The sequence below is a fragment of the Passer montanus genome, unplaced genomic scaffold (genome assembly GCF_014805655.1).
Source record: "Passer montanus isolate IOZ18808 unplaced genomic scaffold, ASM1480565v1 scaffold36, whole genome shotgun sequence".
Classification (NCBI taxonomy): domain Eukaryota; kingdom Metazoa; phylum Chordata; class Aves; order Passeriformes; family Passeridae; genus Passer; species Passer montanus.
The window spans coordinates 7,546,477-7,572,339 of record NW_024368374.1 but is presented as its reverse complement, the minus strand read 5'-3'; the positions used below and the strand labels follow the sequence as shown (position 1 = coordinate 7,572,339).

Here is a 25,863-nt window from a genome sequence, read left to right as displayed (position 1 = left end):
TGATGTCTGATACTTTTAAATTTTATTTTTTTCATAGTCTTATTCTGTACATAGGATCCCAGGGTTTTTTTGTCTGTTTGTCTTTAACACCCTATAATTCCTAATGATAACAAGTAGTTTTGCCTGATCACCATAAAGGCCTATGCTATGGATTTCTACAGTTTTCATTTAAAACTCTAGACACATTTCCATTTTTTCATTTGTAAAGGGTGTTACTAACTTACATTTGGAAATTTGACTGATTCAGACAGCACAGTCTTCCTGGTTCTGCAAGCAGGCAGTTCCAGTGTTTCAGCTTTTGCACAGTAGCACTTTAACAAGCAGCAGCCATGCATAACTAACAAGACTGCAAGTCCAGTTACTGCTTTTTAGAAGCCTCTACCCAGCTCTTGTGTTATCCAAAATGTCCATTTTATGTTGTTGCAGCCATATGACAGCACTACTAACATCAGGAAAGTGCAGTGGTTATTTACAATGGATAAGATACAGGGGGAGAAAAAGAAGTTTTAAAAAATGGAGCCTGAGGTGCAGGAAGAAAGAATAGATCCAGCTATCCTTTTATAGTAACTGGTGTTTTGTGGAAAGTGGTTAAGAAAGGAAGACTCTTGCTTCCTTCCAGCAGTTGACCAGTGATGGCATGATACTTCTAACCGAAGGCTGACAGCATTCCTGGATTATGCACGTTTCATATGTAATATCTAGTATTGCTCAGCTCCTTCTCTTGAACCTACTTTTAGATTCTGGGTCATACCCTCTAACTATATTGATGGATGTCTAATAGAACAGTTTTCAAATTTGGCATTAATGCTTCACAAAAAGTAATACTAATATTTTATATTTGTGAATATTTTAAAGTACTGCTGTAGTTTTCAATAATATTTTTTATCTGTACAGTTAGTGTTGTGAATACAACATATTAATAGATGATATTAGCTAGACAGGACATCACTTCAAAATGTGTACATAATGTGTACACAAGATAACACCTAGCACAGACTCCAAAAAGTGCTCTTAGCATGGATTACAGGTACAAATGAATATTTTGATGAATGGAAACTAGGAATTCAGTAGTAGTTCACCAGATGAGAAATATGCCTTTAGACTCCACAAAGTAAAAAATAATATGCTGAAAACTAGTCAACACGAGCTAGAAAAACAGATTATCAAGGCCACTGTACTTCTTAAGGACTCTTAGTTATGCTCGTTTCTGTCTGAATGTGTTATTTGCATGAACATCCTTTTTGATAAAACAATGAAATTCACAAAGATTCCACTGTATGACACTGTACTGATTGTCTGTCACAACTACTGGCTAAATATTAATTTTTGTAATCTTTCTAAGTTAAATCTATAAACTCCTATATCTGGATAACTTTTAAAACCCTAGACACAAGTGAAACACTCAACAAAACAATTTCTTGACTTATACATTGTCCATCCTTGTTTTTAAAGATTTGGTTAGTAATTTAAATGAGTTTGTCAATTTTACTTTTATTAGTTAGATAGAGAAAAATTAGATGGCCTCTTTTGTTTTGAAGTGTATTTCATCTTAGTTTTATTACACTAAAGAGAGCGATAAACACTGCAGGCTAACAAGGAGCTACACATTGGTGCAATCACTTTGGTTTCATAACTCCTACAGATTTTTATCCCTCACAAGCAGTGATTTACATACCATTGAGGGAAAATGAAAATGAGGGGGAATCTCATTATGACACTGCAAAGTGTTTTTAGTTTCTCCTAACACGGACTAGATTAAACCTGGCCTATGTCACAAGACATGTGAAGGGTGAGAGCAAAGGGTCCTTTCTCATAATAGTCATGCACAATTAATGTTCTCTTCACTCAATAAAGAAAACCAGATCCAAAATGAGGAGGAGGATATGGAGTCCTATTCTTTCACCTCCACTCCCCACCCCCATCCTCTGAGCTGTAAAGAAAGGATCAGGTTGCACTATTTTAAAAGCTGGTGCAGTACGCACACTTCCTCACTACATTGACAAGCACTGGGAGAAAATATCTCTCAGAGCTCCCTGCAGGAGTTCCTACTGCTTCATAACATCATTTACTCAGGATTGTGACTTCTGAACAGAGCTGAGTCTTCAATAAAGTGATGAAAACTTCTCCCATAAGCATACAATATTTTAGGGACATATACAAATATCAGTATTATTGAAATAACTTACCTTTGACACATGGCTTTGAAAGCTTCACACTTGATGCAAATCATAAAAATCAAACTATCACAATAGCTCAGCACTACAGGCAAAGTAGACCTGTAAATAAATTAAAAGAGCAGTTAAGCAACTTACTATAATTTCCTGAATATGCTTAAATAAACAGGATTAATTAACACATTAAATAATAGAATTGCTCTGTTTTCATCCTACTGTCTGAGAACAGGTTTCTGGTTACTGCTGCTATAGACATTTCAATTTAAATCACACTGCTGATGTTAAATCTGTATCAAGGTGGAAGATGGATGGTTGGCCAAAGTTTGGAATGGGAGTCTAAACAAGGGCCATAATCCTGTCCTTGACTCAGAATTTCACCAATGGCTTTTCCATTCTAAGATAGGGACAGTTAAAACTGTCCTATATTTCACTGAATCTAAGAGATAAAATAATGCTTGAAGGATCTCCCAATTCTACACATAGCAAGGTTATAAAAGTAAAAAATAATCCAAGATCTGAAATAAGTGTTTAGCAACAATTTGTTTATCTGTACATTTGTCTTTTTCAAAATATAAAACTCCCAGTTCCCAAGGCAGGGTCCCTAGTTAGCAATGCCTAACAGATGTCAAGAGGCTAAGCCAGCTCAGAAGGTCTCTCTTAAGGGGAGTTCCCATGCCATATCATATCTCCACATAAAAAAAGAAGCCCAAAATTACAGTGATTGAAATTCTCACCAGTCTTCCATTCTCTTCACATTAGAAATGAAGACCTGACTGGGAAATGGCACTAAAAACCTCATATCTCACCCAGGGATTCTCCTGCAGGAGCTGTGGAAGGAAGCCATAAGCCACCTCCTGTTGGAATAGGGCAAGTTTTGCACTGGGAGAAGGAGTCTGCACAAAGCACTGCATAAATGCTGGGCTGAGCCAGTGGCACTCAGAGGCTAGAAGAGCTGTATCAATCTGTCAAATGGCCTAACAGTGAGGAGGAATAAATCCTGTTTAGTCTTGCCTCAGCCACTATTACCTGAGCTCTGAGAGTTTAAAAAGAATAAAATCTCATTCCAGGCTTTAAAGAAGCTTTTAAATCTGAGGTCTACAGATAAAAAGCTGTATACTACATCTAGGTACTACAGTTTTAGTGGCAAATAATTCACAATTTCAACATACAGACTGGGAGATATTTCATTTGAAAGCAAGAAGGAAAATAATGACAGGTTCTGTCATATGACAACAAATTTACAAGTAATAGCAGAACTGTCCTTTTCTAATGCATAAGAGTCATGATTCTAGAGGGAGAGCCTGCTGGAAATAGGAAAGAGGCAGATGAAAATGGAAGGAAAGATAAGAAGTTTAATGGAAGATGCTGATCTGGATGACTGAAGTCTTCATCAAATAAGAAAGCAGTCTCCTATTTACTTTCTGATGCTGTGTAAATGAGTGAATCAAAGCCCACACATTCTCTTGCAAATCATGTCACAAGGATTCTCCGTCTCTATGCCCCTGAGGTCATGAGTGACCATGTACTGACCCCTGACAGACTCCTGCTGCCTTTCTTTAATACACCTCCCTAACCACTTGAGCTCCTATGAGTGCTGTACATTGCATGCTTCCTACCCTTCCTTCCTTTTATTTTAGCAATCTATACCCCACCAAATTTTCCTATAATCTTGTGTGTTTCTCTACAACCTTTCTTGTACTTGTGAAGCTTCTCAATATTTAAGCAGACATGTTAAGGAGTAAGGAAAAACATAAAAAGATAAGATTATTTCAGGGAGAGACTCAGCAAGTTTTCAGAAAAAGGAATACTGTATTTCAAATAAGATTGTTTTCAACTGGAAGAGGTTCACATTTATATAACCAGTGAAACTCGTGCTGAAAAGGGAGGAAACAGTAACTGTAGACAGTAGTTCAAAAGGAAGTTCCGTTACAGTACAGACCAAAAAAAACCTTCTTCTTACCAAGTACAAAATATATAATTAATGCTGAAGTTCTGCATATGCCTTAAATACTGAGCCGTGAGTGTAGATTGCTCTTTAATGTGTCCAACAGCCTTAACGCTGATACCCATACAGGGAAACAATTATGACAATAGCATTCACCAAACACAAAACTGAGATAGTCTTTCCTTGAAACTCTTCCCACTCTAACAAAGACAACATTCAAAAAAAAAAAAAAAGCAAACAAACCACAAAACAAAATGGAAAAACAAAGAAAAAAAAAACCAAAAAAACCCAAACCCATTCGAAAGGCCACTGCAGATGTTGGACATACTGGACATAGACTGATTCTTGAGTTAAAGACAGACATCCTTTAGCCAAAAGGAGTAACTCAAACAAAGAAGAGACCTTCAAGTATAAGACTTTTAAGTTTCAGACCTCTAGTTTGAACTTATCTCTGTTTTCACACATCAGTAGGTTCAGTGGAGTTAGAAATACCCAATATGTGTAATGAAAACAATCTCTATCAGCAGATAGAGCACGAACATGATAACGTATGTTTCCCAAGCCTAGAGCAATTGTCAAGCAATTACTGTTTGTCAAGACAACACACTTGATAGTCAGGGTCACCTAACCCCGGGTCATCTCCTTCTGCCTTGCAGCGAGGCAGCTCTCGGCAGCTCAGCAGCCCGGCTCTGCGCTTTGCCCGGAGCGCAGGCTGCAGGCGCGGGTTTCCCCGGCTCCCGCCCGGCCGCGGCTCCAGCAGGCAGCAGATGCCGGGGTTTTGTTCCCGGGGAAGGAGGGCCCGCGCGGGTCAGAGGCGACTCCTGACAAGTGATTATTAACCAGGCCTTTCTAAAGCACTTGCAAGGCCCATATTGTGTTTGTTTAGGACCCAGAACTACAAGTGCATGTTATCAGCAGACTGGGTGAATTGGTTGGTGTCTCTGAGTTCAATTACCAATTCTAGCTACCTTTTAAAACAGAAAAGAGAATAGCCTTGTCTTATGCAGCCTATTTTGGTCCAGTTTTATATTTCCTTTTATTCCTTCCTTTCATTTTAAAGATCCTTATTCAATTAAATATATCCTCTTTATAAAGTATTATTCTTCTTGCTGTCTAGATTGTGATTTCATGCCTGCACAAGTTTTATTTAATCATTTATATAAGGGACTTCTTATTCTTAATTTTTACATCTTATGATAGAAAATTTAATGGCTTCTCTTCACCATGACTTTGTCTTCCAATTATAATTTATAAAAGTGTGTATGTAGATGGAAAATTGAATTAAATTTAAATGTAGCAAAAGAGCCCTTAAATTTTCTCAGTTAAATTAAATAGGTATAACTGTACACAACATATAAGAATAAAAATTTATCAGAACATACTGTATTGAAAACTGATTTATTCAACAAGAATGAATCACTGCTAGTTGGGGAATTTAGGAGATTATTTCTTGCTAGCATGACCTTCAAGACTGTAGAACTAGTACACCTCATCCTCTTTCAGATTTCATTCATGGACCTAATGAGAAAAAATGAATTACCTGCTTTTTCATCTCCCAGTAGATTTTTCCATTTTGAACATACTAGTCATTAATATAAAGTAGATGAGTACATTAAAAGAGAAAAAGAAAAGCTATCAGAAGCTGGTTCCACATTCTGCAGGTTTAATTCCAAATGCTCTGCCAGTGACTTCCACCCCTTCAGCGGTTTGACTTTATCTAAAACTTTGGCATAAAAAATGTTTGGCATGGTATTTTTATTGTGTTATTTTAAAATACTATAGTAAATTTAACATTAATACTGGCTGCACTAATTTCATAATTAATTTTAAGTGGTCTTGTTTAAAAAAAACCAAACTTTTAATTTAAAGAAAGCATACATAGAGAACTCATTAAACACATATTAATTGTTCCAGGAGACCACACAAGTAACAGAAAACATGATTTCCCTCCTTTCTGTTATAGCCATTTAGATTATAATATGTTCAAACCAGCATGGGTCCCTCCTATGCCTGCTGTTGCACATACAAAGTTAAAGAGACAGAGCCCTGGCACAGAGGTTTGCCTTCATCTCCTCAATACCTGAGGCATTAGAAGTAAGAAGCCAGTCAGGTTAGGCTTTTTCTTTAATGCACTGGCTGTTCAGGTGCAGATTTACCAGCAGCAGGAGGGAAAGGGTGAAAGGATGCTATGAAGAGCTCTAGATCCTTCCCTGTTCCTCCACCCATTTTTTTCCTCCTCAAGCTACAGCTGTACCTCTGCCTAGCTACCAAAAACTGAAGAGACTTCAGACTAACCAGGGAACTGAACATCAGAATTCACCACCTTAGTCTCTGCTAAAAACAGAGACTTGTCATTAAACTTCCTTGTCCTTGCAAAGTGACTTAGAAGGATAAACCTACTGCCAGGACAATTTCCCAAGCTGAAAGGGAAAGTTATTTCTGAGAATTTCCTATAGTTGTGATCCTGGCTTGCTGCATTTTGGAATGGGCCTTACAGATTTGATATCACAGATCTATGGATTTGATCTATTCACTTAAGATGGATGAGAATGAAATTCTTCCTCCTCCTAAATTACTGTGATGGAAACAACACTGTCCCATGGATTTTCTATTTTTTAAAATTTTTTTAAATTTTTTTGCTCTTTTCATTACCAGGCTCAAAGATTTCCTCTCTTGTTCCCATATAAGGAACAAGAGAGGTCACTTCAGAATTACAATGTTAGCAACAACTCTCTAGAGAGAGAGAGAGATGAGTAAACTTTGATTTAAGGAAGGGAAAGATTAGGTGAGAAAAAATATAAGGAACAAGAGAGGTCACTTCAGAATTACAATGTTAGCAACAACTCTCTAGAGAGAGAGAGAGATGAATAAACTTTGATTTAAGGAAGGGCAAGATTAGGTGAGGAGAGGTAGAGGCATTTCATTGACATATGTTAAGAAATCTTTGAAATACGATAGATTGGGAAGTTGAGAGTGCAGTAAAAGGAATAAGAATGACTAAGGTTGACTTTAGCTGATTGAATTCAAAGAGGGGAAAGTCCTGAAAGTATTTTGTTTCATTTTTGCAAAGACTGGGGGTAGGTCATGATTCATAAACAAACTTTGTTTTAAGAATACTAGAGAGGTCAGACTGGTTCAAGCCAGGCATACACTTGGCACATTTACCCATGTCCAAAGGCTGACAAAAGCCAATTCTTATCCAAATGTTCCCTTTAGTGAACAGCAGGACCAGGACAAGCACATTTGATAATGCCCATACGTTCCAGCATCGAACTTTATTTTAGTTTGGAAGATTTCCTGAACCTGATGTGGTTTGTCCAGTCAGTGACTTTCACTAGATCTCTCTTCCAGGGCCTTGTGCAGTCTCTCCTTAGATTGTTGTGCACTTCGTTAACCTGTACTGTCTTTAGTAAAACAATGTTGTGAGTATAATACCCATGAGCATATAAAGTAAAATAATTTATTGTATTATTTACTTTGAACAGACCTACTGCTGTCCTCTGATGCACCCTTATTTTTTTATTGATAGAGAAGGTGAAAAGTTGATCCTTGTCCATCCTTTCTGTTTGTGACTTTAAAACATTTATTGCTGTTTTGAAAATGCAAACTTTGCTGTTTGTTAGAGGGGTGCTGTAGTTACAGTGTCTGAAGAAGACTCATTGCCCCAGGGCTGGATATCTATTTCTTCTTAGCTCTGCCAATCAACCACCAGTCTGCCTGCTATCTGTGGCAGATGCTGAAGCTGCTATTGCAAAGAAGTCCTTCCAAGATCCTGGGGAACTGGAAGCCTAGATGAGCACATTCTGAGAGAGCCATTCTTTTCCACTGTTAGGGAAGATGCATTAGAGGAAAAGATGCAGTCATGCATACTGTGCTCTTAAAACCCTGCTGGCCTTTCTGCAAGCAGAATCTAAAAGAATCGTGGGGAGTGGGAATAAAAGAGACAAAAATTTGCCACTGCACAGAAATCAGCCCCATTCCAAGAAAATTACTTACTAATAACTAAAGCTCAAGGAATCACTGTAAACTGTATCTAAACTTGGAAGCAGAAAACTGAAGCTAAAGTAGTTCAAGCCTCCTCCAAAGGAGGAGGACATTGTTTCTAGAGTAGACCTTAAGTGGGCACAGTTAACATCATAATGAAAACCACAGAAGCCAGTTTCCTATTATTTCAGTAGAAGATTCTTAACTCATGCAGTATTCTCCCATTTTCCCTGCCATGTGTTTTACAAGACACAAAAATATTTATCAGGCAGACAGAAAAGCACAGTTTCTATTAGTAAAAAATTATACAGATAGGTAAGACAGGTCTCCGTTGCGAGATAAAAATATAAACAAAAACTTTTCCTAAATCTTACCACAAGTTAAGGTATATTGTATCACTGTACAGAAGAATACAAGTAGCTATTGCAGAAAAATACATTTTTAGAGAAATTATATAAACTACTTAGTGTCAAAATTATTTAACAGTCCTGTACTATTGAAGTAGAAGAGGCTAAGGGAGACTGACCATGCCAGGATACTCAAACAGAAAGTCTTTTCATTCAGGTTTGTGAGTAACTCTAGTTAAAGTGACTCTATTTGACACAAAATGATCTTCACTGTTGCAAAACAGTTTCTGTCAGCAGATTTCACTTAGGCAACGCCCTGTCTATCAGCTGCAATCATACCGGGTTTGGCTGCAGGGTCTGATTATTATTTCCAAAGGGGATGTCTGGCTATGCAGGTAAAGAGAATGTACTGAAAGTTTCACAAGACACAAGGAAAGATTTTTAAAAAGGCACCCAAACCCATGTTATAAACAGGTAAACACAGCATTCTGTCAGGAGCTCTCAGCATCCCTCTAGTTAGAACAGGACACCTATTTGTATCTGTTATGAACAAGCACACATTTTGAAGTCCCCACTTGAAAAATGTGACTCTGGAAGACAGGTCAGTGCCATTGACTCCCTGCTATGATGGTTAGATATGCTGAAGGTTAGAAAGGCTCAAGGCTCTAACGTTTTCAGCTCTAATCCCAAATGTTTCCTCATTCTTAGGCTTAATTTAGAGCTGTATGTCACATAAAAGCTCCTGAGGATGGTCTTGCCCCTTACTGGCTTGTTGACAAAAATATATAATTAATTACCATGTTGACTATTGGCACTTGTTTGGGAAGTCCCTGAAAAACAACCCCAAATTTATTTATCCTTCAAGGCAGAGAGTACTGACTGAAATGTTTATATGGAGAGCAGGCATCTCCTGAACATCAAAGATTTTGAATGTGAGCAAATCCCTGTCTCTGAATAGATCTGTTTGTCCCCCAGACCCTTGGTACTTCAAGGTAAGAAGGTGACACTGTAATGAGTATAATTCATTCAAAGTTTAATGAGGAGAGGACTAATTTGTGTACCCCAGACACCTGATGCAGCAAGTACCAGGTCATTGCAAGGCTTTCAGAAGGTAGCTCAAGTCCAAAATGTTTTGGGAGGGACTATAAATGCTGAGAGGTTTTTGAAAGATGACTGATCTTGAAAGATGACCTAGAGGCTGGTTTAATTGACCTGTTGCTGTCTACAACCTCTCCTCTGGGAAGTAAAAAGCTCTTGATAATATGATGTCTAACAGTAATACCATAACAAAATGTTTTAAATTGATGTTGTTTCTGCAAATCTGAGAATTGTTGATATAGTTTTAGACCTGTGTGAATTGAATCAAAGATCTGTTGTGGTAGTACACCTCAATGCTTTATCTCCTGAAGCAGGCTATGCTGATGGCTACTTTTTCTGGAAGGAGGCAGGGTAAACACCAAGTCAGCAGAAAATTCCTGTTTGGTTCACACCAAAGACTCAAGGGTAGCGCTCTGTAATGTAATCCAGAATTCCTATGAGGAATTTAATGTCTTCTCATCGCTGCATGGATCCCTATGTAAAAATAGACATCTTGCAGGCTGGCAGCTCAAAATCCTTGAGAATTAATGATTGGTTAGGAGATTATGGATACTACTCCAATCTGAATTTGAAATAGCAGGTGAAATTGCTGAGGCACTGATAGTTGACACTGAACTGCTAGCCCCCCTCACCCTTCCTGCAGAGACAGAAGGTTCTGTCACTGATTTGGAATGGTACATTTGCTTCTGCAATCAGTCATAGAAGGCACCCTGTTTCTGGTGTTTATTGTCTCTAATGAGCTGGACAGCTTGTTAGAGAATGAGAGAAGAAAACCATGAGGCCAACAAGTCACTCAGCACTATGTATGACACTGTGCTGGAATACAAAGACAATCACTACTATTGGAGCTATAAATATATAAGGCACTTAACACAAAGCCAGCTACTATCAAGGTCCCTGTAGAGAGTGTGCAAGTAATAAAATTAGTCTTTTCAGGACCTGAGGAGTATTTTATCCCTTCTACATGCATGGGCAGCAGCTTGTACTGAGATTCATGTTCCTCTTGCCTCCATCAAACTTCCCTGCCACTACAAGTGGATCCTGCTAATGGGTGTGTCCCAGAAGATCAGAATCCCAGCTTTTAGGACACTGAACAAGACAATGTCTTTAATCATAACTATAGTTTTACTTGTAGAATTTAGAAATAAACTGATCTCTGTTTAAAGGAAGTCTTCTCCCCTCCCTCCGTCCCTTCCCTGCTCTCTGTTTCATCTGAAAAAGAGGAAATGTTACTATGGGATATGTTGCTCCCAGAAGAATCATGCTAGAGAAAATGTTAAACACCAGTAACCTATGACTCCATTATTCGTATACAAAGAGGTATATCTAGTATGTTAATTCAAAATGTATTTTGCTAATGGTCATCAGGGGACTTAATTTATTGTATGAAATTAATTATACTATTACAACTAAAGTTAAGTAAATCACACAGTACATGCACTGCATGATTTCCATCTCTGTGGTATGATGGAAATAATTAAATCATCCATGTTTGTATTCACATGGCTATTTAATGCTCTGAGGTCAGTGGACATGAGGGTGCTTCAAGTATCTGCTGATACCATTTAATGGACCTTTTTGTTCAAATAATTTGTCCCTGAACTCATCCTTGGGCACATGCATGCCAGCAATGAAACACTTCTAACCATTCAAAGAGGCATTTAAGAGCATCCCAGAAAAGTTATTCGTGTTCTTTATAAAAACAGGGCAATTAAAGTACATGTCTGTATTTTGGCCAACTTAGATGGAAAACTGGGTTATATAAATTAACACACACACAAACGGAATTAATAAAGTCATTATCTCTTTATGCCATTGCTCTACCTCACACTACTGGTCTGCATAGAAAAAGCTGCATAGAAATGTAATTTTTAGCTCTTCAAATAAAATATTTTTCTTAATTCTGACATCTTCTTATTTATTTCTCAAAACTGGCCAAAAAACCTTAACATTCCTAAATATTAACAGTTTCCAACCTATATATTCCTGATGTGCAGTTTGTACTACTTCATTCAGTCAAACTGCAGTTATGTTAAATAAGGGGATTACATTACATAATTAAATCTTCTAAAATAGAATAACTCAGAATAACTGCACACCATGTTCTACCAATTCTACTCCAATCATATATTCTTCTGCCAACTTAAATAAATATTATATCATTCCAGTTTCCTTGCATGTGGCTGTTTACCTCACTTAATCAAACTGCATATATTTTTTCTTTCTAACCACCCTTTAATTATTCTGGTTTTGGATGTCCATATTTAATCTGTAAGTAATATTTTCAAAATTATTAAATTATAATTTCATTAACTCCTTTCAAAATGGGGGTTATATCCATCTATATGTTATTAACTGTATGTTTTTGAGTACCATACTACTCAAAATAGATACAGTCATCTTGCTGGGAATTGATTTCTGTTGTAGTTGCACTGCAACTCATGCAGGAAAACGAAATTTCTCATCCTAATTAGTCCCCTCTGGTTACATAAATACTTTCTTTAGTCAGCATTTTTTTAACTGTTCAATAAAATAATACATGGGAAAGCTCAAAAATATAGTTTGCATTTGCAACTTCAAACTCTAAAAGCAAATGTTCCATTACAAAAATTCTTAAATTAATACACATGTTGAGAAGCAAGTTCTTACAAGTAAAACCAGACAACTGTAGGTTTCAATTGTCAGTAGAAGAAGCTTTAGTATTTTTTCTCAATTTGTTTAACTGATTAAGGCATCTTGCAATTTAAAACCATTATTCTCTCTTCAGGAAACACCTCAGATCAGAAACTACATTTCTGACTTACATGAGTAGTCAAGTCACACAACTTTCAGAGGCCTCTCAAAAGCAGTATTCACTTCTATCCAGGAATTATATTTTCCTATCCTTGTAAAAAACTGTAACTTAAGCATTCTAGAGTTATTTGCTAGACATGTTCCTCTACAAACTTCTCTGACCTACACTGTTTTCCTTCTACATAAACTGCATTAATATAAAGATGCAGTGTTACGTGAGTCATATTTTTGAATAATTCTATTCAAGCTGACAACAATCTTTCTTCAAATGGGTTTGTATCATAAAGGTTTTAAGACTTTGGTGGTCTCTTTCTAAGTTAATTCTCAAATAGCAAAAGAAGATGCCTCCTACTTCAAAAAGAAACAACAAAAAAAAAACCCAACCAACAAACCATAAACTAAAGCCAGTAAAAACTAAATGGTTCAGGTGCAGTATTAAACAAAAAAGTCATACTGGAACCCCTTGGTTCCTCATAAAGATAACAAGATAAAATGAGCCACAAAAGTGAAGGGGTGCTACTTTTCTTTTTTCCTCTCTGAGGTGTTAGCTGAGTGAAAGCTATTTGATTCTCTGTACAATACTCATATTTTTAATACAATACAGCTGCATCTAATAATTGAAACTTTTCTAACACAATTTGAGGGAAGAAGGTAGAATAAAATGCCCATTTGCAAATGTTCACAGCCTTTGCTGTTGCAGTCCCAATATAAGAAAAACCACTGGAAGATGAACATTTTAATTTGAAGACTTTAATTACTGTTTGATATAAACACATAAGTCCTCAAGCATCTAACAGAGTACAACAGAGTAATAATTATTAATACTTTTCTCATCATCCTTCAAGATGAATTTCTAAGAGACAACAGACATCATAGCTAGTATTCTGAATAGACTGAATTCTGTCAGTATTCTGAATAGTCAAATGATCTTTATTCCTTCAATATTCTTGTTCTTATGTTACATATTTTATGCTCTAACAAAAGCATATACATGGATGATTCCCATTTTAATCAAGGCTATGAATGTTGATAACACGAACCATACATTTTCTTTAATACTGTTTTTTAGTACAGGAAAATAAAATAAGTTGAGGTTTGGGGCAGAAATGCAAGTGATTCTTTCTAATATCACTAACTAATTTCACTTTAGGGTCCATTATCACAGCATAGATGCTAGGTTTCATTTTTATTACTAACAGACTTTGTCACTGTAAAAATAGCCTGTTAACCACAGAAAGTAAAATTCACCATCAAAGTTCTGGTTTTGTTTAGGAATCAGACTTCTTCAGATATTCTGTCAAGCAGCAAACCCTAGTTATCTATATGTGACTTAAAAGAAACTACATGTGTTTTGAATTCAGAATATTTCCCTGTAATACCTACAGAGCTATACATACCTGAAGAGCGTGTCCTAGAGAGAATTAGAATTCAAGAAAAAAGGGCATTGGCAATGCTGAAATTAGCTTCCTGACCCGAAAATCAAGCAGTGCAAGCAGAATAATAGCAAGATAAATGCTTTATCCTTACTGATGATCTGTAAATAGAAATTATATATAAATAAACTTTAAAATTAAATAATTGAAAATTAAAATATACAAAGGCATGCAAAATTCAAGAATACACCTACTAGATTGATCATGTGTTCAGACTAACAATTTTATCTCCACATTCCAAATTTATTTTTCAAATAAATTCCAAATTTATGTGGAGCCAACAGTTATGGAAGAAAATAGATATAAGAGCATTATTATGACAGAAACATTTTGTCTAATCTGTTCTAAATTCTCAATGAGGAAGATGCTGCAGCATCACCAGATAACTTCGTTCCAGTCTTTACCTGTCCTTGTACTTAAAAGGACTTTCCGAATATGTAGCCTGTTCTTTTTGGCTGTAAATTAATTTTTTTTTTATTGTTCTGGGTACAAAAGACCATTGGTGACCATCTTCTTCACAATAGTCTTCAGATATCCTACTATTTTCCCCAGTCTTCTCTTCTCTAGACTAAACAAATAAAACTTTTCTGAAATGCTGTATAAATCTTGCTTTCCAAAAACATTTTCACTCGTTTGTTCTACGGATTCCCCTTCACCCGAAAATTAAATTAATTTTCCTTTTGTAGCCTTTATTTTAACACAGACATCAAATAATTATATTCACTGATTTTTATTCTGGCAATTTTGCATGTATGTTCTTTGATTTTGCTTCATCTGTAAAACTAGGTAGTATCCATACTACTTGAAAATTGAAATTTTATGGAACTGTAGAGCAGTAGGCCCCACAGACCCTTGAAACAACGCACACCTCTATATCTCTTCAGTAACATTTTTTGGAAATCAATAATCACAATTTTCTTTGCATACAAAGTAAGTAACTTTTTCTTATTTTTTCCTTTACTTCAAAAAACTGGATACACCAGGAATTTTGTCTATCATCTTCTTAGTTTTACATTTAACAGCTGAAACAACAATAATAATAATATTTTAAATAAATGGGTGGAGAGATGGGTGGATGGACAGACAGGCATAAATCCAGGTTTTCTTTGAGACTCAAACATAATAGAAGGGAGATTTGACTCTCAGCCTACGTTGTCACAAAATAGGTAATGTCTGCTGAAACAGCTAGAAGGATGTTGGTAGTTGAAGTACACTAGGAATCTCTTTTTGGTGATTGCACAACTACTAGTTTGTGGTAAAAACATGTCGTATTTTGCATTATTTTCAATGAGTTTTGCGTGAATGAAGAAGAAATATTGTGGACCAAGAAAAGTAAAACAGAGGATTTGAGATAATAACAGATCAATTCTGCAGCAACTATCTGTATTCACCTTTACTCCCAAATGCCTGCCATTAGAGAACCCAGTCCCTTTACTTTTTTTCTAACCACAGATGATTTATTCCAAGAATCTTCAATTTCCTTGGAAAAAAGGTGGCGGGGTTTGGGGGTGGAGGTGAGGGGAGGGGGAGAAGTGATAAACTGCAGAGCAGTTTATGACATTTAGCCCAGATTTTCCATTTCTTTGCTCTACTTCACTTGTGCAGACTATGCAACTATACCATAATCACATACGAAAGTTCTTCTCAGAAGTGGTTTCTACAGTTTGGTTTGGCTTTTTATTATTCATATAGTTTATTCATAGAGTATTTTCATTATGAATTTCTGAAATGCAGGAGTTGTTCTTTGTAATCTAGTTAATCTATCAATAGGCAAAATATCCCTAAGTGTGCACTCACCAGGCTAAATGAGTAAAGAGGCTGCAGGAGTCCTCGCAGCACTACACTGCTGCTCACAGCCGCCCAATCTCAATCTCCAGAAAAGCCTCTGCCCTTCAGCCAAACTTCTGAATGCAGTTATCTCCTCCTTCCCATACTTCAATTCAGCTTCCAGCAGCTCCTAAAAACTTTGTCCCCCCACTTCCTCAGGAAGCATAGGCAGGCAATCCTTCAACAAGTGATTATTTAAGTAGGAGTGATGGGCACAATGGGAATGCAATCACAATGAACAGAGAAGCAGTCTATGAAGACTTATCTAGCAGACTTGTCCTATCTGCTGTAAGATTTTTCAGAATCTCTTTATGCAGAAGTCTTGAAGCAACTCTTTACCTCAAAACAGGAACTACCAGTTCTGGCAGTTCATACATTAGGTTTAGCATATATAATGTACTCCAGAGAGAAGTGGATAACTTCAAACATTTTTTTTTGGCTGTTTCATGTAATTTTCTAAAACTATACTTAAGGGCATCAGAGTATTGTAATTTTATATAATTCACCTGCCTTTCCAAAACACAAGGTCATTATAAGAACGAAAATTTCCTTCAGCTAGGTATGTAATATGTGTGACAGATTTGCTTTATGTTATTCTCTATGTGCATCTAATTCCAGTTTCTTGTATTATTCATTAATATTCTCTTCCTTCTTTTAAAGTAGTTTCTAGTATTGGCAAAAAACATAATCCTACTGATGTAAAGCAAGCCAATTTTACATTCATACTGCAAAAGGAACTTTTCATAATGCAGTTCCCTACTGTGTTGCACATCCGGTCCATGGCAATATGGTAAAGCCAGAATAGCTGGTTTGTTCCTCCAGAAAAGTTGCCTGCATTTCTGTAGAACAGCTTCTCCAAACATTAAATATACAGGCAAATTTATGCTGAATCGTTGTTATGATGATGTATTTTCTTACCAGTGTTCCATTAAGAATAATTTCATATTAAGAACTGTTTCCAGATCCCTGCTCCTAATCTTACTTCTCAAACTCTTGGCTATTTTCCTTTGATCTATAGCACCCTACAATTTTGCTCAATTTCTTTAATTTATGTACTTTATGTCCTCAGCACTCACGAGAGTGACTGCTTTCAGAATAAGTAATTGTTTTTATTTGAGCAGTTTATTTCTTCTCTTTACCTCTAAGTGACTTAAAAGACAATATTCAATTGAATGCTAATTGATCATGGTCCAGCATTATCTGATGTGCCACATTCTCTTTCCTTTTTTATTTTCCATCTTCAGACCTAAGCAGTTAATCCCAGGTCACAAAGCAGTCTATGAAAGTAATTTCATTTTCCCTTTTTGTGCAGTTTTTCCTGCACATAGTTTTCTACAACCTGTAAAATTAGAAATTACTATGGAAATAACTGGTGACCTCACAGGTCAAAAGGTGACCTGGAACCTAATGGTAATTATATCACATGCTGAACACCTGTCCAAGTAATACAGAGATTGTGCTCATTCCAAGACATTACTGCATATGTTGTTTTTTTTTAAAAACTGTATTCAGCAGCGTCCTTATCCCATCTTCTGCATGATGAGGTGATTATTTTATATTGAAGCATGCCCACTTCAGCATCAGCTCCTTCTCAAAAGTCTCAGAATAAAATACCACAAGCACATTTCGGGCTTTTATCCTACCAGGTAGATGGGACCCAAAACGCATTTTAATAGTGAATGACATCTATTTACCCAAATGGTCCTATGCTCTCTATTGTAACCTTGCTTATCTTGAAAAGAATATTCAGTCATCTAACTGGCTTTCAAGTTTCCTTGTTAAAATACTTTCACATCAGAGAAGTACTGTTTTTCCTTCTATTGTCATCTGACTTTCTTAAGGTGACAATTTTTCAGATTTTGTAGGGTTCCTTCCCTTTTAATTGTCACATATTATATCCAAATGTAATACATTAATCGACATTTCTGCTCAAGAAATAGTAGTCTGTAAGGCTACTGCTTTTCATGCCATTACGTTTTTGGTTTAGAGCAGGCTAGTACAGTTGTAGTTACTGCCAACTGGATGTAGTTCCTAAGGTTACATCTGTGTTACTGAGCTGAAGAGGGCTCAGGCACATACTTGAGCTCTACCATGTGATAATCCACACCCTTTAACTGTTAGCCTGCTCTTTGGTGTGCTTTTGGCCGAGGCCCACAAGCACTCAGGTAAAATACTGCAGGATTTGAGGAACAGCATGGCTTAAGGATTCTTGTAACAGGCAGTACAAATGAGGCTACCCTGGCTCAGGAGAGCAGGTGGGTTAGCCAGTTTGTTACTGGCTCTTGACTGGGCTGTGGTGCATTTTCTTTTCTATGTGACCTAAGAAATTAAATGCAGCCAAAAACTTGTAGAGAGATAGCTTCATATGATGCCAGTCCCAAACCTGCACAGAGGACTGAGCTGTTGGCATGGGTGAAGGACAGACCAGCGTTAGGCTGACTGTGACTTCCCCAGAGCTGGCAAATTCTCAGCCTGTGAGTAGGAATGGATCTTGGCTACCCTGTGCTACCTCCAGTGAGCAGAACAAAGGTACAGAATCTGGAACTCTTCATATTTTCAGACACTTTTCTGTATTCTCAATTACCATTATTGTTCACTGTTTCTTCAACTGTCTTTTCAAATAAATTATCCAATTCACAGACAGTGGTCTTAAGATTTCCTTTTATTCAGTATTATTCTATGGGGAAAAAAAAATTAACTGCTCAAGAAACTTGAAAAAAATCTGCTTTCTTGTATTGTTTTAAGATTTTCACATACTTTCAGAATATATTAGCAAAATTATACTAATTAAGTGGATAATTAGGCTTCCTTAGATAGCATCACATGGTCTGAGCGCTCTTTCTGTTCTTTCTTTGCATTATGGCAAGTTTAAAGTTCTCCTTTCCAGTTCCGTTTCCTTTTCTCCAACTTTATACTTCACTAAACATTTTTTTTACAGTGGAATCTCTCTTATTTTATTGCAATGTTACTCTGAACCAGCTTTTTGCTCTTCTAAATCATTCTGTCAGTCTTTCTGCCAGTGATTTTCACAGTATGTTTACACTTTTTCTGGTCTTTTTATTAAACCAGAAGTATTGTACAGTCATAAGGTCTTCATGTTAGATCTAGTTAGTATCTAATGTTAGTATCTGCTTTTTTCCTGATCACTATCAGATCCAGTACTGAATTAACCCTCTTTACCTCTTCCCGTTGTTTTATGTACCATACAACAATCCTGTAACCTACTTTGAAGCACCTCTTGCACATAACTGAAATTCCTCTTTTACAGATTTTCATACATCTCCCTATATATAGCAATATATGCACATATAACATGAATACAATACATTTGTGTGTGTGTGTATATATATATATATATATATAAAAATATATATGATAATTATGGAGACCCTCATAGGCCTAGAGAAAGTCAAACAAATCAAACCTTCAATACAATTTCATGGATTTTGCTTCTTCCATTTTCATTTGTGAAATTATTTCTGTGTCTGCCAGCCATGTGATCTGCAGAATCTGCAAGCAGGGTGATTGTTTTATAAATTACACTTCCCTCACCTTATATTCCTTATATAGCTGCAGATAGTTATACTCTATTTATGTCTTATCCAGGCCCGTTTCTAATGCAATCAAAGAACAATTCTTGGAATTTGTAATGGTATTGCATCTCTCAAGACCACCTGTACCTAACCTGTATTTATGAACAGAAAGACCTATTTTTTCATTATTATTTCCTGCAGGAATTTATAGATTATGTTTTCACATCTTAATGTAGCAATTCACTCAAATTTATTCTCCTCTGGCAAATGTTTCTCTATGGTTACACTTACTCATTTGCTGAAATATCTTTACTGTGTTGGCTATTCTTTCATTACTGTTCCTAATAGATTTAAAATAAAGACTGATTTTTTAAACTGAGATTTTATCATTTAAAAATCGCAAATCAAAAATACACAAAATTGAGTGTAAAAATAACCTTATAATCAAACTGCAAGTCTGAATTTTAGATTAGTAGTATTAGCAAAAAAGCAATAGTTTTGTGACTTAAGCTACACCAATACAGTACTCTCAAAACTAGTTTTCTAAAACTGTGCTAAGTCAGTTTGATGTACTTCCTTCTAACAATAATATGCCATTGTTAAAATTGTATTATTTTTCATGATGAGCAAGGCTTCAGTCCATAGCAACTCTGCTGTAAAATGAATATGAGTATTAAGTCACAGATTGTTTCAGGATCTGTATTGCCTTATACTGTTAATAGAAAGGACAAATCTTCAGCAACCAGTAGTGATTTAAATGTATGCTGTGCATGTGCATCATTTGAGGTTATACTGCAGAAAGCCCCATCAGGTTTTATATGGGTTTTAATATTCATTGTCTTTCTATGGATAATTTTCATATAGTTTTTCTTTATAAACTTAGTTGCAGTCAATGCAACTTAATTTTAGCAAAAACTTACTGCTTCTACTGTTCAACACTACCTCCTCATTGGTGTAAGTATTTTAGAGATTCCGAATTTCCTCTGCTTTCTAATCATTGTCTGTAATGTCCTCCTCATGCTCAGTATACATATCTGGCAAAGGTGTTTTGTTAATGGCCTCCAAATTATGCAATGTCCTGCAGGGAACTACAGTAGTTAAAAACTTCTGGGCACCATAAATGACTCTCACTCACACCTCCAATAATTTTCTAGTATATTGCTATTATTAGCGCCATTATTTTTACCTATTATTGTAGGTATCAGAAGAGGCTACAGAATAATATTTTACACATATAAAGCAAAAGTTCTGAACATCACTGTTTATGCTTTATCATGGCACTCATTTTACTGCAATCCAAATAATTTAGATTATCTAAAGAACATTTTGTATACCTAATAAAATATGTAGGTATCTATCCCATAAAAAACATTACCTATTAGTCAGTATTTCTGCTGCAGTAGAGCATGGTTTTCAAAAATTCTCCTGATTTTATCCCTTGTATACCTTTTGGTTGTCTTTTTCAAAAAATTCTATCTCTTTATATTGCTATCAGTACAAAGCACTCTTTCCAATAGCATTTTTATTTATATGCAAACAAAACTGAAAATGTTTGCCATACCATTTATGAACACAGCATGGTTTCATTCATGCTCTTTTTAAGTTAGCATTCCTATACTGAACAAGTACCATAAGTCTTTATTTTTACAGGAATGTTTATCTCTGTCTATAGTTACTATTCCATTGATGTAGGAAGAAAGGTACTTTGATCCTCTGAAGGCATATGTATCATAAAAACCCCTAAAACGCTGTTATGAATTGTTAAGTTTCTTCTCTGCTTTACTGGAAGTCCTAAAATAGCAGATCCATCCAGAATTTAGAAGTAAATATATTCTTGTGTATATATGATCATGCTCAAGGTAATATTGTAGGCAAATGAATGCAAACATATGAGAAAAAAGGGATCAGTATTGGACCAAAAGAGTTAGGAGAGACCAGGTAGAAAGGAACCACAAACTTAGGTTAACAAAGAAAAAAAAAAAAGAGAGAAGACAGAACTCAAGAGAAGGAGAGATCTTTAACAGGTAGAACAAGAAAATATTACCAGAAGGAGAAAGAAAATAAGTTGACCTTTTAATAATTACTGAACAGAAAGAGAAATTTCACCTTTTAGTAAGTCAGACTTTAGCAGTACGCAATTTTATGTCTACCCCACATTTTGCAAGTGAGCCATGTAGGACTCAGTTGTTAAAATAAAGACTAATGCTGTATTTTATTAGATTTTTGTGTCTTTAATATGGATTTTATACTCTTCACATTTAATTTTACATTTCTACAAACATCTTTAAGTTACAATTACATTGGGAAACCAACACATTTTATAAGAAGGCAGAACAACAATACTTTTTGACTACTCAAACCATAAAAAAAATTCTGAGTGCCATAGTCTTCTTTTTCTATGTCTTCATTACAATACTATCAGTCAAGAAAATACTGGTATCAGCATCAAAGGAAGGGCCAGCAATCCTCCACATCACAAGTTAGGACAACACTTTCAACATGGAAAAGTAGGATTGTCAGAGAGGTAGCAAGTGAAAAGCTTCAGAAAGGATGGCAGCTGTAAAGAGTCAGAAAAAAAAACAAAACAAGAAAAAAAGAACAGGGAAAGATAAGATTGAGAAGGACAGGAAAAAACAATACACAGGAAATGGCAACAGCAACAATCATGTTTATTCATATTAGAAACAGTACAAGAACACTGACAGAAAAGGTGAGGAATAAGGCAGCCATTCTCAGATTGGTCTAACGACAAGATCTACCGTGGAATGACATGCTCAGTTATTTCTCAATGAATGTGACAGGCCAGTCACTTAACTTTTAATTTGAACTAGTCAGTTCAAAGTAGGATTCTTGAGAAGTCAGCAAACTAAAATGGGCACCTCCAGAGGGCGATTCATCCCATCCTAAGATCTGAATCTTAGACTCTGAATCACATATTTCAAATGTAATTAATTTTGTGAAGTTCACTAGGTATTTATGAAGCTAGCACTTTATCTTCAAGAAGAATATTTATAGATAATGACATCTGGATTAAAATAATATGTGATTCAGCATATTTTCAACTTCCTCTAATCTGAACAAAGAAAATTTACTAATGATTTTCATCTGCACAGAACATGTAATAGGTTTGTGCTGCAAAATATTTTTTCCTACCAAACAGTACTTATGTGAACTACACTGAGCACAAAAATGAAGTCTGAACCAAATAAAAGGAAGTTTGCTTTTCTGATAGAACTAATTATATACTACCAGGCTTTAAGTTTATGTGCTGTAAATAAAAATTTAAGCTTAATATCACTGGGACCTCTATTCCAAAATTTAAGACACAATTAATTAAATATCACATTTAACTGATACTTAAAATAGTACAGCTGATATTTCAGTAATTTGTTACTAAATACAGTAAATGCTGCTGTGAAAAAATGCTGAAATCCAATGTCATGGTCATGGAGATGTCTTATAATGGTTATTTTAAACTAACTATAATTAAATAAAAAAGCCATGGGTGAAGGGCTGGTTTTAAAGTTGGTATACAGCCCAGTCTGTGTAGGAAACTTCAGTGTGGAACTGGTCTGTGGAAACAACCTCTTCATACCACCTTCACCAGCTTGCTAGCCCAGATGCAAAGCCAAGACTGTGTGCTTACAGAACAGTAGTACCAAAGCATAAATAATCAGAGAAGGGGGGAAAAGTGAGCTTTCCTCCTGGGCAGTGATCTGGGGGCTGGAAGACACCAAAGGGACACCTCACCGTTGGCACTTCCTTGTCAGTATGGCAAGTCTGAGAGACATAGTCCTGGGACTGGAGTGGTCTTCCACTAATAACTATCTCAGAATATAGTCATCTTGATATTGCCTATTACATGAGGACAACACAGAGCTGCCAGTTACAATGTAATTAAAAAGACATCTTTAAAACCTATATATACTTGAAATAGGATTTTGCACTAAACAATTTACACGACCTAAACCTAATCCTAATCACCCAGCATTAAATAATGTAACATCAATGCAAAACAACATAACAGCAAGGGCTTAACCATGAAATAGACCAAAAAGTCTCTTATTCAGAACTTCTAAAAATTTTTATCTGAATTTAATTTAATTTTCTTTTTAGAATGAAAAGTACACTTATGCTTTTCTGTATTCATATCTTTACTGGGTGCCCTTAAAAACTGCTGCCCAGTGACACAGACATGGCATAGGAATGGGAACCTTATCACACAGCAATTTATAGCATAGTTCTTATGCTGATCTATCTCTATCAGCAGAAATTAATACACTACATTCCAAAAAGTAGATGTTACTATTCCAAAATTAATTGTGAACTGGCACCGTAAGACCTCTCCCTGCCCCACCCATTTTCACTCTCTGTGCCCTTTTAGAGGGGATGTTATTCTGCCATACATCAGCTCAGGGCTCAGTTACACTGAGGTATTGCTCAGGTGAACAGTTAAAATGTTTTATGTGTACCACTGAGTGAATGTATGAAATGGGAGATCCTTATCTCTGTAGCTAAATGGGTTTTTGCATGGTAATTCACGAAGACCAGTTATAGTCACCATATGAGTATTTGTTAATTGCTTTGTTTAAAAAGTATAGGATTTCCCTAAACATATCCTCTTGCTATAATACTATATATACTTATGGGAATCATGCAGAAACTAAGCACATCTATGAATAAATTACTGAATGAAACTTTTTTTTGCAATTTCCTAATTTGTTTTATTTTATTACAGCTTATGGATGAAATCTACACTGATGTCTAACCTGTAATGAGTGTCAATGTAAGTAATCCATTGTTCTACAGCATTTTGTTATGAATTGATTGACTTTGCCTAATCCTGATGAGTAACAGCTAATTAGCAGGTTTTATTTTCAATTTCAGTACTATTACAAGTAGGTTTTACACAGAATTCTGACACTCTTTACTATTACTGCGTGCCTGCTTGTGCCTTTTCCCAAATGCTTGTGACTAGAAGTAACAGAAATGTATATTTTAAAAATGGTTTTGATATTTTCATATCTACTAGTGGGTTCTTAAGACTAATTTGGGAAGACAAAGATTGGGGTAGTAATCATTTCAGCAGGATAATGAATTTTGTGATTCAGGTTGGCCCTGAAAGTCAATTTAAAGCCCTCCTTAGAAGTGACTGTGCTAAAATAAAAATGCACAGGGAGTAAAGTACAGCTCAGAACAGCAGTTAGAAAGCTGAAGTCTCACTCTGTTTTCCTTGTAAGCATGAAGCATAACATATCTGAGCACTGTATAAAAAATATTGCTGGAAATACTCACCTGACTCCTCCCTTTCATACTATTTCTTCTATGCTCATTAAGTTTTTTTTATTCTTTCCTTCTGTAAAGGAGAATAATTTCCTTCTCCCCATTTCAGTTTCTTCCTTTGCTTTTTCCTACTCACCTGCACAGTTTCTGGAATTCCAGAATTTAAAAGAGCTATGGATCCAACCCTGGAGTTAAATACCAAGTTCTGAAAGTTGTAGCATGGATGAAGATCAATAACTTAAATTCAAGTGTTTGTGTTCTCTTACTTCCAGCAAAGACATAAAAACACTACAATAAAGTTCAGCAGTGAATCTGTTTAGACAACTGTAACCTTAGGATGAGATTATCATTCTGTAAAGAGCTATGCTCGTACAGCAAAACAATGATTTCTAGAAATTTGAATGATATCATTATCTCTGCTACCTTCTTTTCATGTTTAGCTGATATGAGAAGGGCATGTCCACTCCTCTCTTTTAGTGCCATTCTAAATGATGCACACAATGCTTCAATAAATGAAATCATTAATATTTTTAAATATTTATAACCACCTTACTATTAGATATTTAGGAGATAAAAATAGCAACAGCTAAGACTGCCATCTTGTACACAAATATAAGTATTTTCTATCCTGTAACAATTAATAAACAACTTTTATTACCTGCATCCATGACACAGACTTTTAAATGCCAGGTCTTGTAAACACAAAATCCATCTGTATAGTATTTTTTTCAAGTAGCTTAACAGCCATAATATCAAATGTTGTTTCACACATAGTATCAACATTTGATGTTTCATTGACACAGTAACAGGAAGCCAGCTCAGGGTAAGTTACTTTGTAGAAGACAGTGCCAGAACTTCAAGGTGTTACTTCTCAGGAATCATGAACTCCAGAAGTCTTTAAAGATAAAATGACATACGACAAACAGTAAAAGTAAAGCAAATTTTTAGGGACCAATGTTGACTAACTAAAAGAATAATATCTATATCCAGTATAGAAATCTAATCAAGCGAGAAACACAAAAATAGTTTCCTTTTAAAATAATGTACCCTCTTAGAAAAAAAACCAAACCAACCAGCATCTCCCACCCCAAAAGTGCTTTTTTTTACTATTGTTTTGGTGACCTTGGTACATAATCTATTTGTATAGTCATGTGCTGACAGGATTATTGATTACTGAGTTCCAAACTTGAGCAGAAATCATGTATCTTGTTAGCTAACTTTAGTCATAGACATAAGTATGCAATCATAATCAATATTGAGAAGGAAAACTGTTAAATAAAAGCTGAAGACTTATGAAAAGACCAGTGCCAAAAAAAACCCCACTGCATTTTAAAAAAACCTTTTCATTTAAGGGGATGTCCTATTACATTGCTTTCAGTCTTTCTGCAGACTCTTTAGTCTTCATGAACAGCTTTTTATGGATTTGCAAAATAATAATTATGAAAA

General features: G+C 35.7%; 1 long non-coding RNA gene across 1 annotated transcript in view; it reads left to right on the top strand.

Moving 5' to 3' along the window:
• LOC120505857 overlaps window positions 1-25,863 on the top strand; it is a 48,712-nt gene that overhangs the window by 3,662 nt on the left and 19,187 nt on the right. The window contains exon 2 of the long non-coding RNA XR_005628361.1: window positions 23,873-23,920. This is a non-coding gene — a long non-coding RNA (uncharacterized LOC120505857). The remainder of the gene's footprint in view (window positions 1-23,872; window positions 23,921-25,863) is intronic.